The sequence below is a fragment of the Camponotus vicinus genome, unplaced genomic scaffold, assembly GCF_025532165.1.
Source record: "Camponotus vicinus isolate PSW18456_S1 unplaced genomic scaffold, iyCamVici1.0 SCAF_4, whole genome shotgun sequence".
NCBI lineage: Eukaryota > Metazoa > Arthropoda > Insecta > Hymenoptera > Formicidae > Camponotus > Camponotus vicinus.
The window spans coordinates 4,560,122-4,576,307 of record NW_028141976.1 but is presented as its reverse complement, the minus strand read 5'-3'; the positions used below and the strand labels follow the sequence as shown (position 1 = coordinate 4,576,307).

General features: G+C 39.0%; 1 protein-coding gene across 3 annotated transcripts in view; it reads right to left on the bottom strand.

The window, feature by feature from the left end:
- Positions 1-16,186, bottom strand: part of Dll (homeotic protein distal-less) — a 97,608-nt gene that overhangs the window by 28,305 nt on the left and 53,117 nt on the right. The window lies entirely within an intron of this gene.

Genomic DNA, 16,186 nt, shown 5'->3' with positions numbered 1-16,186 from the left:
ATTTCCTTTTCCGCGCTTTTTATTCGCATCATCCGTGCATTTCGTCACTAATAAATACACGGTACACCAAGGTATTTATTATATCTAAATAACCACTATGATAAATCATGCACAATTTTTTCCCTCAGACATTCTGTTGAATATTTCTTTATCACCATATTTCCTACAAATTATCCTTTTCTTTTCTAATATATATAATATAATTATATTAGGTTCAAATGAAACATAGATTGAGACTTTTATGAAACAACTTGTGGTGGATCTAATATTTTTGCCCACTGCCCAAAAATTCTTAAAAGGAATTTTTTCGTCGATACGATAATGAATAAGCAATGTCTCAGAAAAATGTAAGCTCATAATTTATTCGTTTTTTCTTCTGGTCTCGAATGAGCGCGATATCGATGAATACAGATCAACTAGAGTGCGTGGCGCGAGATGACAGATCACGATTTTAATCGATAGATCTGCAACGAGGCGGCCTCATTAGCAGTCGATTGCCCTTGCGACTCTGATAATTATTCGCTTGCAACCGGTCGAGTCGATCTGTCTATTGCATACCGCAAGCGACACGGAAGAAAAATATACGTATATTTTTTCCGCGGCGGTCGCGACGTGCTCGTCAACGTGGGAATCTCACCGTAGTCGTTAACGCGATCGTTAACCAGCCAAGGATCTTTAATCTAGGAGGGCGGCGGAATTATTATACAGCGCGCCGGTAACCGAAGTCGTTTAGAGGATCCTACCATTACGATCCGCAAACATCGGCAGCTCGTTAATCCTTAATTTATGAAGGGCCGCCGGGATGACACCCGTCGCGATTTGTTCCGGCTCGTGGTAAATTTATGAGTTGCGTAATTATCGCCTTAATGGAATTCCGCGCGGTGAGTATTCGCGTTAATGCCGGACGGAAAATTACTAGAATGTAACTCCGTCCTTCCGGTCATATTCATTTTTATCCTTTCATGCTTAATATTATTATCATTCATATAAATCATTATCACCCTATTTTATTTTACGCTTCCGATCGATGAATTATACATTCTGATTGAGTGAGTGTGTCTCTCGAGTTCAACGTATTATTAGATATTGCATTCTGATGGAGAGACAAAGAAAGAGAAAGGAAGGGAGAATCAAATCCAATTTTTAAACACTCTATCTAGAAAAAGGACAACATAAATTCTCAATGTAATATCCTGTGCGCTAACAGGATATAATCATAAAGATTCTACGCTATATGAAGCCTAACGAGTTGGAGCAAGTCGCGAGACCAGGAGAAGCGACCTGTTATGTCTCGTTGATGTTTGTATCGCCACCAAGATCGAGGGGATTAGAAAAAGGTAACTCGGTTATCTCGATACACAGGGAATCGCGGCTCAACGATATTTGCAAGATTTGCAGCGATTTATTTGATTAATTAAGTTATGTAAATTAATTAAATATTTAAATTGAATTTTATATTTATTCGTGTTATAAAAGCATCACTTTAACAAATCTTAATCTCTGAATTTATTTATGTAGGGTATCAAGTCACGTGTCATTTCGGCCTCTAATATACGGGCCAAACATCTTTGTAGCCCACTGAAAGTTTCTGCCACGATGATGACTGGAAAACGCCGTTGCGCTACGCGGGCCTCGACATGAAAGTAAGATAGCGATCCGACAACTTTAATTAACTTTGACATTGCCGCTGTAATTACGGGCGTCATTAAAAGCAGGGGCATTGTAATTGAGTTAAGAAAAGCGATTTGTAACGCGAAACAACGGGAAAAAGTCCTGGCTTTCCGAGATTGCTCGCTTCATTTCCGTTTTGTCCTCCGGAAAGTTTGGCCTTAAACTTCTTACAGCCAGCAATGAACTTTACGTCAAAGTTGCGCAGATGTACGACATATGACGGATTTCTTTTCCCAGAAATATATCATCTCGCCAATCTCGCCCGTATAAAATCTCCGTCCTTTCACTATTGCAATCGTCTTTCGCTCGTGTTCCTTTTATCGGAGACTTTTTTTCATTCATGCCCACTTGCCGCCCACCGCAGATGCACTCGCAGGGTATGCATCGCCCGGAATCGTGCACGTCCACCGTGGCGTAGGAAACGCGCATCCTTCAATGCAACGCTGCATCTTGATTTGTACCGCACCGCCTCGTCCGACCCTCCGCCGCGCCGCCCTCGGAGCACTTTCAGCGTTACCCCGACAATCTGCCTCCGATCTCGCGGGGTCAAGAGGATTATTTTATGAATATGCATAGGGCTACTCTCATACATATACATGGGCGAGTAATTCATAATGGTCCGCTCCCCCTCCCGACGTCCGACGCGTCCGCATTAATATCTAGTTTACTCTCGCCGTTTCGCCCGGGCGTTCCTCCGCGCGTTTTAAGTGGCTTGTCGACACTGTTTGACAGAAACACGGTTACCGCGGGGCTGATGTAACGTCGTTTTCGGTGTAACGTCGCTTATGAATAGTTATCGCACGCGAGACGAAGACGGATCTCAAAGCAAGCCGCGCGGATGCAATACTGGTCGTAGCGCAGCGTCCCCGCGTGCATAAAATTTCGGTATAATACCACTGTTATTTTATTAGATTCTTGATAGGTCGGGGTTTCGCAATACACCGTTCCTTAGATTGCATGTTCCGGCAGGAAGTCACTCTTGTCGATCGGTATCATTTCTAACATATAAAAGACGAAGAAAAATAGGAAAAAATATATGTTTCTTGCTGGAAATATGAATCTTTTTCTGAAATGCCAAAAAATTTATCAAGTAGATTGTTATATAATCAATTTCTACAAATATATATATTTACAAATATTATTGTAAAATATATGTGAATAATATATTCTTGTAGTATGACTTATGTAATAATATTAGCACGTGTATCGTTGTGTATAAATATAACTTATTGCGTAAGAAAAGATTAATATATTGTATAAATTAATCCACAACTGTAGCACTTATCACACACGAGCATAACAAGATTTATTTGCAAAGAACAAAAAAATCCTTGATTTTATCTTAGAAATGCAATGCAAATTTTCTTCTCTCGTGTTAAATGACTCGCAAACGATACAAGTTATCTATATTATTATCCCAATATAAGTTATCTATATTATTATTATATTAAAAATGATATTTTATTTTATACATTATACACAATATATAAAATAAAATATTTAAATAATTTTTCACCATAATAATAATAATTACAACAATTAAAAGAATATGTTTTCTTTTTAATTTTTAATTTTTGTCTTAATTTAAAATTAATGTCTTAACAAATGTTTAAATTAATGTTTAAAAAATCTCCGACTTTTTCTTGAAATGCACTAGCATTGTGTAATCATAATACAGAGAATATAAAGGAAGATTTAATTAATCGCGACTGGAGCTAATCGAGAGACTAAGCTCTCGTGCATAATTAACCGAGGCGCGAGCTTCTCGGTACTTGGGCAGTCCGATATTAATTTCAGCGCACACTACTCGTACGCTATCATCGACAAAGTATTCATTTTCCGTAATACGTCTTCCTGCGGTAGTAAACCTGCCGCACAATCTCTTTTCCTCCTCCTCCGCATTCCCTTGCCCGGTTCTCTCGCCTTAAACTCGGCGAATTAGCCTCGGTGCGATCGCCGTCCTCCGTAATTTCGCGGATCCGGGGTTGGTAATCTCGCGTGTTCCGCGGGGTGCATTTCTGGAAAAATCGGCGAACGGTAGCGGCGGGCCAGGGCTCTTAAAGCCAGCGGTGATGCCGTCGTCGTTCATTACGACGAGGAGGATCTGCGCTTTCCGCATCGCATGTACGTGCCCCCGTTAAGTAGGTATCGCGCAAACGAGTTCTCTCTACATCCATCCGCCGGGGTAAAATAAATAAATAGCGTTACGCGGCGCGATGCGGTCTTCTCCGCGCGGAATCCCTTCCCACCCCCCCGCTTCTCCCTTCTCTCGCTCTGCCTCTCTCTTCTTTCCCGTGTACCGCGCGCATACCGGGTGTTCACATCCGTGAAAACAGGCTTCGTAAATATGCACGTTTTATGCATCAATATCGTGCCCGTACTTCTTCTCCTATCTGTCCCCCTCCCTTCCCCCCCTCGCTTTTTTTGCTCTCGTCTCGTCCTGCTCTCCCGTCTCTCTCGTATGCGTCCGTCCGGCATCGCGTTGCGCGATGCGGAGGGGGGACCATGTATAATTCAAGAGGCGCACGTAATTCTTAACGATAATAGAATCGATAGTCAGGAGTTCGATCTCATGCAAATGGCGACAGGAGGTTCTCTTGCCGCGCTTTTTGACAGTTTCCTTGGAGTAGACGCGCTGGTGGCATCAATCATCGGAATGATGATTTTTAATGTTTACTTTACACACTTGTTGTTAAATGCAAGGTACCCAGGTTTACGTTATTGCATCGATGTTTATCGCGCGATAACACATTTAATAAGCATGGAAAGGAATGATGTATTTAGCGCTATATATGACGTGTTCCATCCTCCAATAACGAAAAGTTATACTAATTATTTTTAGATACAAAACAATTAATAACTCACATATTTAATTAACATACACACAATATTTGTAGAAATAGTAGTAATGTACTCAACAAATGGAAGTATTTGTGCGCTTGAATGATAATAATGGTCCTGACAAATATTCAAATTGCATTAGAATAAAAAGTTTCCTGTATGAATTGTATATCGCATGCATTTCTGCAAAAAACAAATTAAGTATCTTATTAGACAGATTATATTAGTCAGAATTGTGATATTATATATTGATATGTAATAATATATACAGATTAAATCTGCGATAATTCAATTAATAAAATAATATTTACATTTGTTGTACACGTTTGAATTTATATAACTTAATATATTGTTGATATGCAGATATATCTTATTAATTTTCTAAATAACATGTTATTTAGAAAATTAATAAGATATATTTGCATATGTTTCACTTTTCCCATTACATTCTTGCTAATGAAAACGCACCATTTCATAGCGCCTTCGAATTGTTATATATGTGTATTTAATTATAATTGATACGATGCAAGTGAGACGCACTTCGCGTTGCGAATCTTTATGAATCATTATGATCGTATTCCGATACGAGGCATCATTACTCACAGGGCGTTGATGTCGTGCGTGCAAATTGCGTGGCTGAACACGCAACTGGTATTTTCACGGAAATTTACGAGGACGAAAAGTGCGGGCATCAGCCGGCACCGCCGATGAAAAGCCGATAACTGTAGCTGCACATCCGCCATGACGCTGATCGGCGTCCATTGTCCGATTCGCTTCTAATTCGCGTGGAATTTAATGCAATATCGACCGTTTAAATGGTTAAGATATTTATAAATAATGGCGACAAATTAGACATCATTATTTTAAGGTAATAACAGCACGATTTAGCTGAAAAGGCGAACGCAATGGCCTTTGGTACATCTTATATGTGAGACTGTAATCGCTTCGGCAGCTTCATTAGAAATTTCGCGCAAGTAACGTTTTACTCGTTAGGTCTTTAAAAGCCGCCTGTCGCAATTTAAATTTCTTCTTTTATTTCGTCTGGAAAACGAAGAAGACGAGGGAGATGAGACTTTGGAACGTCAGCTGGATCGCTACGAGCCAGGCTCCTACGAACGCCAAGTTTCATTCTCTCGCAGGGAGGGCGAGGAAATAATTTTCAACGCGTCCTTGAGGAAGGGGGCATTTGTCCTCCCACCCGCCGACGGGCCCTTAATGGGTTTTTAGTCGGGACCGTAAAACGCATTAAAACTTGTACCGATGACGAAGGAGGAGGTCCCTTCTTGCCAAAAATCAGGTTGTGCATCAAGACTCTGTCCGGTAAATTCGCGCAGCACAGTGGTACTTAACGCATTTGACTTGCCTGATGAGAAATCGCAAATTTTCTCCCTATATTAATTGCTTCGCCGCCGACATATTGCCTTTCTCCAAGGTTTCGATATGACATAATATACTATTTTCACAGTCCACATGGATTCTACAAGTTGTCTTTAGTCTTAGACATTATATATATATATATGATGTGTGAGTTGCATGTATATATGCATGCAAAGGTATATACTTCTACAGATTCTATGATATTTCGAATAAATAACGGATGGATTAAAAATGATATATAAATGAATCTGTCATGAGAAAAGTTCTTGAAGAATATTAAACTTGGATTGTAATTCGAGTAGCAAAAACTTCAATCGATTGCATATGCAACAAGAGATAATTATTGACATGCAAAAAAATACAAAATATTAATTTAATGTTAATTGAATATTTCCGGACTATAATATATATTTCAATACTTCTATTTTATCATATGATTAATGAAATTAGTGAAAGATTGTAGATAATTAAGCAATTATTAGCAAGACACAAAAACACGAGTATTTACATTAATTGAGTTATTATAGTTGCGAATATAAAATCAATTAACTTGGAAATTTTTAATATTATAGAATGTGAATGGAATATTATTTAAAATCAAAATACGATTTATAATTCAAGAATTAAAAGAAATATGATCCAGGAAAAATAGCACAAATGGAAAACAGCTGTTTCTGAGCAAAGAATTGTACAATCTAATCTAATAAATTATTCAAAAGTAAAAATTCAATGTGATAGCGATATACTTAATCGTATATACGGAATAAAACGTAGCTATGCAAAGTCGACACGAATTGAGAAACACTGGCAGGACCATTGTGGGCGTACCTTGGTACATCCCATATACCTATAGACATTATATACTGCTATTCGCTTTTCGTGCTTAGGCGCAGTCCTGCGGCCTCGCCAGTGCCCAAAACTGCCGCAGTAAGACGATACTAATTTTCTATTAGGACGTGAATGTGGCAAAAACCGCTGTTATTAGGTGATAAAAATAGGAATATCGTCGCCGTTCAACCCAAAAAATACATGCGTTACGCCTGTATCACACCTTATAAATTAGGAAAAATTTACAATTTTATCATTCTACGCTGTCTTAATTTCATCAAACCGATTAGCTACATTAATACACAAGACATATATTTTTTCGTATTTTTTAAATATACGTTTTGCATTTTATTATTAATAATAGCGATTATTGAAAAGAATGTATGTCTTGCTACTTTTACCCGACTCTATAAGAGAGATATATTGGAATTGAATTAACGTATTCCCGGAAAGGTTTGCTTACGCATGATCGCTACAGATCGTTCCCTAGAGTATAGAGAAAAAGTTAATCTAGGAAACCAGTACTGGTCGGCGTTGCCTATTTCGTAGCGAATCAACTAAAACTACAAAGTCTCGGCGTATTGAGTCGTTAATGTGTAGCGTTATATTGGCAGCTCTCGTAATTAAACAAGTGTCTAATAAACGGCTCGTTAAACTCATTGCGATATGTCGAATCTTCGGCAATTATTGCTTTTGACTTTCGCCAAGTCGCAAAATTTATTTTTAAAATGTGTGTATGTATGTAAGAAATCATTCTTATCCTAGGTATCTATTAATTCATCACGAAAGCAAATTATTTTGTTTATTAATTAAAGAAATTATGGGCATCATAAAATGAGCAAACTTATCCAGGGCAACTTATTTTTAAAGTTACTTTTATAGTAAATTTATGATTCTTTGTTCCATCTTATGGAGAAAATAACAATTTTCTGAAAACTACAATATTCCATTATTTGTTCAATAATAGGAACTCTCGTTCCAAGAAAGATCGTTGTCGACGCTGAGCGATCAATTGAGGGCTTGTACGCTACTTTCTAATAACACGATTGTCGCGAGGTGGATAGTCCTTGTTTCGCCGAAGGATTTATAGGATTTAATCGTCATGACACGTACCAGGGAACGAGACACGCTGCTTTTACTCTCCGCCCGGTAAAAGTTCATATCCGGCCGCGACGAAACAAGGAAGCATGCGAACGTGCACGAAGTACCGCAACCAAGTAGAAAAGGAACTCGCGTGTATAACCCGGAGAACGTAGGCGTGCCGCCAAGTGTTTCGCCTCTCGAGGACCAGAGTGGCTTTCACCCAACGAAAGAGGAGCACGACGCATCGCTCGTTCCCGCATAATTTCCTGCAACGCTATCAGATCGCCGGCTCTCTCGCTAAGGCAAACCCGAATTTCGCGTGCCCGAAAGTTATTTCGGCCGCGCTTGTTTTGACTATTCGCGCATAATTTTAATAGTGAGTTTTATATAAATCGAACAAGATGGATCAATGAAATATAGGTTTATTTTATAAATACCATCGGGGGGGGGAGAGAAGCGTATGATAATATGATAATATTGGAATAGTTACTATTGTCAGCGCGGCGAAATAAAAGCGTAATTTTATTTCCCCGGATAAAAATCGGTATTTCAAATGGAACGATATGACCTGCGACGTACACGGCCTGGACGCTATCGCGCGACACTAAATCGATACTCTTCCGTCACTACGGCCATGCTTTATTCAACGGACTTAACAAAAGATACACCTAGCAGTAAGATAATGCGAGTGCCTCTACAGTGACCAAAATAGAGCGCGTGTCCGCGAGCCGGAGTCATTCGCGACTCAGCGAGACTCAATGATCGACGACGACGCGCCTACAGACGCTAGGAGCGGAAAAATGCGGACGATAACGAAACCTGTCAGAACCTACATTTTTTTGCATAATTTTGCGCCGCATTCTACCACGTATCGCAAGTGCATGCGTTCGCGGCACTTGGAACTTGAAATTCCTGTTTCAACGTTGTATGATTTAACGGCATTTAGCTGCGCGCCACTTTTTCGACCCTGCAAGATTCTGCCCAGATTTTTCATTATAACACGTATTCTATAAAACGCGAATAAGTTCTATCGTTTCGTATCATTCGATACACGTTTGCCTGGTACGCGCGATTCAAATAACTCTCCCCGCGCAATTTTCAATCTCTTAATATATATTACTATCATTATTATTAATATCGCGTTTTAACGAGTTGGCTAAAAACATAATTATAATTCACGCTTGTACCGGTTTAGCACCACGCGTTGCAGGAAAAACCGGCGGTGCGAATTATATAAAAGACAAGGACAGTACGCGAATGCGAGAGAGAGACGGGGAGGAGTTGTAGGAAAAACGTGTAAATTGCATCGCAGTTGACCCGATGCCGATCAAACGCGGATTAGGGTAGGTATCGGCCGATTGAGCGGCACTGATTCCAATCGATTCGCTTGTATAAATCAGCGGTATCCCGACACACATTAGGCCAGCAGTTTGTTTCCTTTGCACACCAACACCGGCAACATATTTTCACCGTCCGCCTTTGTTCATGCCGATGCAATGTAGTTTTACCAAAGTGTATTAACCTCCTCTATCTCCTTTGATAACTCAATTGCAGTTACATATACACCCTCGCACATGTATGTATATAAATGCATATTATATTATATCTTTGTACAATTCTAAAAGATTATTTAATATGTTATTCTTCTATTATTAACGTCTCTGTGTATGTGTATTCTTTTTCTATTAAATATACAGGTTATTTAGTTATATAAAAAACGAGATTACGAAATAAAATATTATATTGCATACATTAATTAGAACTATTTTTACGTCTTCTTGTAATATTGAAGTGGTTCTCGTAAATGATCACAGCAAACGACATATTAATGGATCGCTAATTTATATAGTTTTATAAAATAATATACCGCGTGCAAACCAATAAAAGTGTATGATTACATCATCCGTGTTTCCAATGTTTTGATGACTAAACACAATTATTCAACTTTTTCATCATCACATTAGCATATCGCAAAATTTAATGCGCTATAAAAAAATTATTGAACAAATCTTTATCTTATTGTCATTAAATCTAATAATTAAATATCTGATATTAATTAAATATCTGAGAAATCGATTTCTGAGAAACAATGAGAGAATAACTTTACAGTTTACGGGATTGAATACGAATATGGAATGTATGTAGTATGTAAATTGAGGTAACTATAATTTCGCATATACTAGTTAATGAACAAATACAGACATATAACTGGAAGCGAAATGTGTGATTCATGCATGCAGATAGCATCCGATGGAACAAATCTGCGCTCTTGTGAAAAATGTTTCCCATTATTCAAGCATTATCATGCTAAATTTCATCGTCAGACACTTTATCTATTTTTTGCGAGTTCTATGGAACTTAACAAATGCGTATTTAAAATTACAAATGCTTCGTATACGAGCGAATAAAGATGAGAGAGTATTCATCGTCACATTGCTATTTCTGTAATTTGATGAGAATTAGACATTAATATTTATTGAGTTCTTTCCATCATCCTATCACATATTTCATCGCATTCATTCTGGGTTGTCGATTATAATCGATGGAAATCGCGCGCGTATCCGGCCAATTGAACGGCACTGGTTGAGAGAATTCGCGCGACTATAAATCAGAACAATTCATATCTCTTTTCCAGAATGCGGCGGATTTCTTGGCTCGCAGCGATCGCGGTGCAACGCGAGAGAGAGAAAGAGAGAGAGAGGCCGGGCATAAATATTCACGCTCGACGTGCGCAACACATGTGCAAGAGAAGCGTGTCTAACACATCGGTAGAAAACCAACGAAGGATCTTACCTCCTAGTCGCTTCTGCGTCTCTATATCTGCGGCTCGCGCGCATGGATATACACTTTAAGCTCTCGTCTAGTCGATACGAGCCGCTCTCGCTCCGCTTTCTCTCTTCCTCTTCGTTCTCTCTTTTCCTACGCGACACGCATGAAATCATCGTGTTCTCTATTATCATAATAATTGTTTATTATGCAATTATCATTTAATCATCCATGAATTATTCGAGTGTGCTCTCGTTAATGAAGCGCGGTTACATTGGATCTTACTTGGAAGAGAGAAGGACACGAGACGAAGAAACCAGTGACCCGAAACGTCGATGGATTAATCGCGATAGTCAATGGTTTAATTAGCTGCCCGAGGATGCTGCAACTTCTATGAACTTGGCACTCTACTTTTAATAAATTAAGTTTTCAACACAAAAATAAAAATATTTCTAATTATTCGTAATAATAATAATTTCGTTATTAAAGTCATAACAAAATACAGTTGATTTTGAAAAAAAAAATTATTATTTACCTTATGATAAAAAAATGGTTGATATATCGATTCAAAATTTGTAATTGCACGGTTTAAAAGTTACAGCATATTTGCGATTTGTAAAAAATGCAATTTTGCTAATTTCACGTAAACAATTTAATTACACATTAATCCAAACATTTATCTCGCGCAAAAAAAATAAGTGCAATTATTCACAGATATTATATTGCCATTAAACATTAGTTTCTCTAAATCCGTCAATTACTTTGATGATTAATAAAGCTAACACGCATAAAAATGCGCGAGGAAAACGAGATGATGTTTCAAAATCAGTTTTTTTTCTCTACGCTAAACACATGCCTGTCAATTGTGGGTCAGTTACATGACTTATATATGAATCTGCATAATACCTTGCATTTACTAATCTCTTGTCAAGCATAAATATCCTATTACATTATACATAATAATCTTAGGAGACTTTTCGCTCTCACACATATTTTACATCGTGCCAATTTCCGTCTGCGAGAAGACGGGCAAGAAAAAGACGAAAAAAAAAAAAAAGATTCCCGGTGGAATGTCACTCATTAATTACAACTGAGCCGAGATCAATAGGTAGCGACTCGACTTACTCAGTACTTACGTAATAAACAACGTGTGTGCACTTTATTGCGACGGATGCATCAGCAATAGATGATCGCCGCATTCGTTCATTATGCGCATTTTTCTGCGCGCGATTGATTCCACGCGTTTTTCATCCACGACATTATATATGCTTCACTCCGTGTAATGTACTTTCTTGTCTCATCATGATTTGAATTCAATATAAACGAACGGAACGCAAGCGTTGCTGGACGTGTTGCGTGTTTAAATAATCATCTCGAAAATACTCAAAAATATTTCTATTATAAAAGACATTAAATGACAACTCTGATAAATTTATAATCAAATAATGAAAAAAATATCTGCTTAATATATTATTCAAAGCAAGCTTTGTCATGTCTGTTATTAAAATTTTGACGTTTCATCGGGCCATGATTTAATCGTTTTATATCTACTATAAATGATTCCGCTATAAAGTATGATAAACTATTTGTTCATCTGGTTGATATCAGACTCTGAGGAATCAGTCGAGATTTATGTCAAGATTGCCAGACGTAACAGGCAACGGATGTTGAAAAGTCATAGAAAAGACAGCGAGAAAAATCGCTTTAACACTTTAAAACGATTAGAAAGATGTGATTTAAAATCCGCTTTAACATCCCCCTCTGCATAAACTCGAGATGCTGACGAGATAAATGATAATCCGCGTGCCGATGCGGATCGAGCGGGAACTCTCAGGAAGTGACGCGCAAATGCACCGTTGCCCACGTGCATTCGCGTAGAAGCCGATTCGTTATGCGTAGCACGCAGTCCTCTCGATATATGCGTTCTTTCTCTGCTTCCATGAATAATTTCAATTTATCATTACACAAAAAAATATTAACATACTTAATAATAATAAGAGTCTGACGGTTCCCCCGGATATAACGTATCGATATAACTTGTCTATTCGGTTAGGTAACCAAATGAAATCCGCACGATTGTTCCGCAATCAGATCTTGCGATCGGATCAATTAGAATCGACAAAACTACCGCCGCGTTAATCAGTCGCTCCTTTCCGAACAACCGATCCGGTCAAAGGACTTCCGGTCCTTCCTATCCGACGAGTCGAAAGAACCGGATGCTTCGTTCGCTCGCGACCTTACGCAACTATATAACGTATATAACGTGTTCGCACGCACACGATCGCACGCCTTTGCTCGCGTATCATCGATTCGAATCGAGGGACGAGTCGACTATAGAAAGACGAGGAAACCGCAGAGGACGGAACGGAATAGAGACTACGTATCGTAGTGGAAGCGGGGATCTTAGGACTTACGTAATTTCTTCTTCTCCGGCCCGGGCGAGCTCGTGTGCGTACAACACGCATGCACGCGTGCAGGATGCACGCACACGCGCGTATCGCCGAAGACGCATGACTCTTTGCGGATCCATTATTTCGCAGAAATCTGACAACTGCTTCGTTAACGCGTTCGCCGCTTTTATGCCACGAACTTATTACGTCATTTTGGACAGCAAAATGTGGAAGCGATCTCTCTGTCGATTACTAGAGACACCGCCAGTATTTTTTATAAGCGGAATATTTTTTAATTATACCTCTTGCAGAGCTACAATTAAAATGCTTGTATTCTAATGATTTAGTTTGAAGATATTATAAAGTTGATATCTGACATTTGTATGCAAAATGTGTATTTCTCTTTTAAAAATATTTATAATAAGAAATACCTTATTTAATTAAAATTATTTTTTAATTCTAGACATTTTAGTGTATGTAATTGAACTTCTGCTGGCTATATTCGATATCGCAATATGTTTGTTTGGAATAATTCACGCCTACTTGTTTTAGAATACGAGTATATTCTCTGAATATCAAGTATGATTAAGTAAAGAAATTTATAGCGCGAGAGACTTTAATCGTATGAGAGTGACAATACATTAATCAGTCGTTGACGTTTCGAATCACCAAGAATTACCGCATATGACTAGCATATCCTACGCGATTCTTAAAAGAACACGTACGGATTCTCTTAGCTTTCCATCATTCGGTGAATCCGATGACCGTATCAGGATTCCAGTCAGGAATTTATACCACATACAATGCCGCCGCATTATTCTGTGTTTTTTAAACCTCGTCTGGGAGTTATTCTCGCAGAAGAATCCCGCTTCTACAAGTCTCACTTACAATTATTCCAAGGCATATAAGAATGTATGCGCAAAAAGTGATCTATCGATACACTGCAAAGAGCTAAAACATCTTTTCCTTTCGCACGGGAGTCGTGTTAGACGATATGTTGGATTAATTAAGTATAAATATTCATCAATGTTAATATGCGTTTTTTTAATCTCTTTCTGTCTCATCACTCGAAGCTAATCATGTCTGGATTCAAACATTGCGCTCACTCTTGTTTTAATTTCATTTTCGAACAATTTGTCCAAAGCAAAAAAATGGCGAATTTACGTAGTAACATGTATATATATTTAAATATATATAAATACAGGGAAATAATTTGTATATGAGAGAAAAAAGCAACGCGATCTCGGTAGCCGAGACGGAGATGTAACACGCTCTAAAAACCAGAACCACCTGTAGCTGCTGGTAGTCCTTCCACATGCTCCGTTCATGTTCTCTGGCATCGTGACACGCAATGTCGTTAATAACAACGCGCCTGCTCGCGCGTTATTGAGTCTGATAACACCGTCTATCTTGGTCGAACCGGCTTTCAATGTGTCGAATAAAACGCAACTACGTTGGCTTGAGAATCGTTCAACTCCGGCAGGTGCAACCGTTGTATCTTTGCCGTTCAAACTACCAATATACCGCTTCATTCCTTAAGATCGATCATATCCGACCGCCGTGCGCTAATAAAAGAAAAAATGACTTTTCCGGTTTTAATATCTTCAAAGCTGCGGGCATGATCGACTTTATAGGATATCGGCATCTGTATGTTTGATGAATGATGGTAGATAATGCCCTCATTTTGTACCTCACGAATAAGGATATTACAATATTATAAAAAAGAATTTGCGGCATCTGACACGCGTTAGATAAATATAGACGCTCTTATCAGTCAATCTTCGAGTAAAGCTTCCATAGCGTTTCTGTGTTTTCATTATTTGAAGTTTCATGGCTGTAAAATTATTACATCACTAATTTATTAATTATAATAATAATAAATTCTGAGAAATGACTTTTCTCAAGATGAAGTACAATCGATCTCGTATCACAAATATATTTGAGGAGAAACAATGTAGCGAATGGCTGAGGTAATTCCGCGAGTTTCCCAACTTGAAGAATTTGCAGCGAGGAGAGACGGGTGGAGGGAGGACCGAAGGCCGAAGGAAGACAGGCGTGACTCCGCGTATCTTCCGAGGGCCGCGGAGGCTGCGAGGAGGAAAATCCGTGGAAGACGTAGGTGGCACTGTGTGATTACGCGAAAAATCTACCTGCGGAGCTAAGATGGACCGACACGCTCGAGGGAGCGTCTGACGCGTCGCATCCGCAATTGCGCTCTTACGCAACGCTCGCACGCGGCACCTCTCTCGCTTCGCGTTATTGTTACCTTCATGCCTGTCGTCTGTTCCAAGTGTCGTCGTTGTTGTCGTCGTATTCGTCATCGTCATCCAGTTGTACGAAGAACGGCGATTACTCAGCAATACATCGCGCGGCGTCGAGAAACACGATAAATAGATATTATTAACGCCAAATAACGATATGTAGTTATTACTATGTCTCGTATTCTCTTGGGGACGGAGGAGGTTACGAGAGAGATCCTGGAAAGCCGAGATCTTGAAATGTGGAATTTAATGTAACGCAGAAGTAAATCACATTAAAGATATTAATGCGAGTGTAAGAAAGATAGTCGGTGTTATAATTGTAAGTTATTTTCTCAGACACATTTATCCACGATCGGCAGCACCGATCGAGATTACTTTCGGGACGAGCCCGGCACACGATCTCGGTGAATCTCGGTCGAGGAAGGAAGGAGAAGCTGCCTTATACGAGGCGCGAATCTCGTGGCATGAAATCGCCGCGACGAGAGAAAACCTACGGTGCCTTATAATGGGTCGGGTGGGTTCTCAGGACGAACCACGGGGAGAAAGAGAGAAAGAGAGAACAGGTGCATGACGTCAGGTGGGCAGTACTTCAGGGCCGCGCGAATGAGGCCCCGCTCGCTACTTTTCACTGAAACAGATCGTCGGTCAAACGGCGCCGCCGCGTATTTCGACGAGCCGCAATCTCGTCCAACCGCGTACGCTGCATTTCTCACGGCCGCATTCGGTAGCGGTGCCAGCAAGAATGCCACAAAGCCAAATCGACGATAACGTCCTTGCAAAATTATCTCTCAATTCAGTTCCACTACCCCGAAAATTCGTAAATTTACATTATTGTCGATTAATCTAGTACCGATATACTATGATAATAATTAAAATCCTTTTATCTTTCATTTGTAAGTAAAAAAAAATTTAATTTTTTAATGATAATTTTTAAAATTCTTATCTAAAAAATAAATAAAAAAAAACATT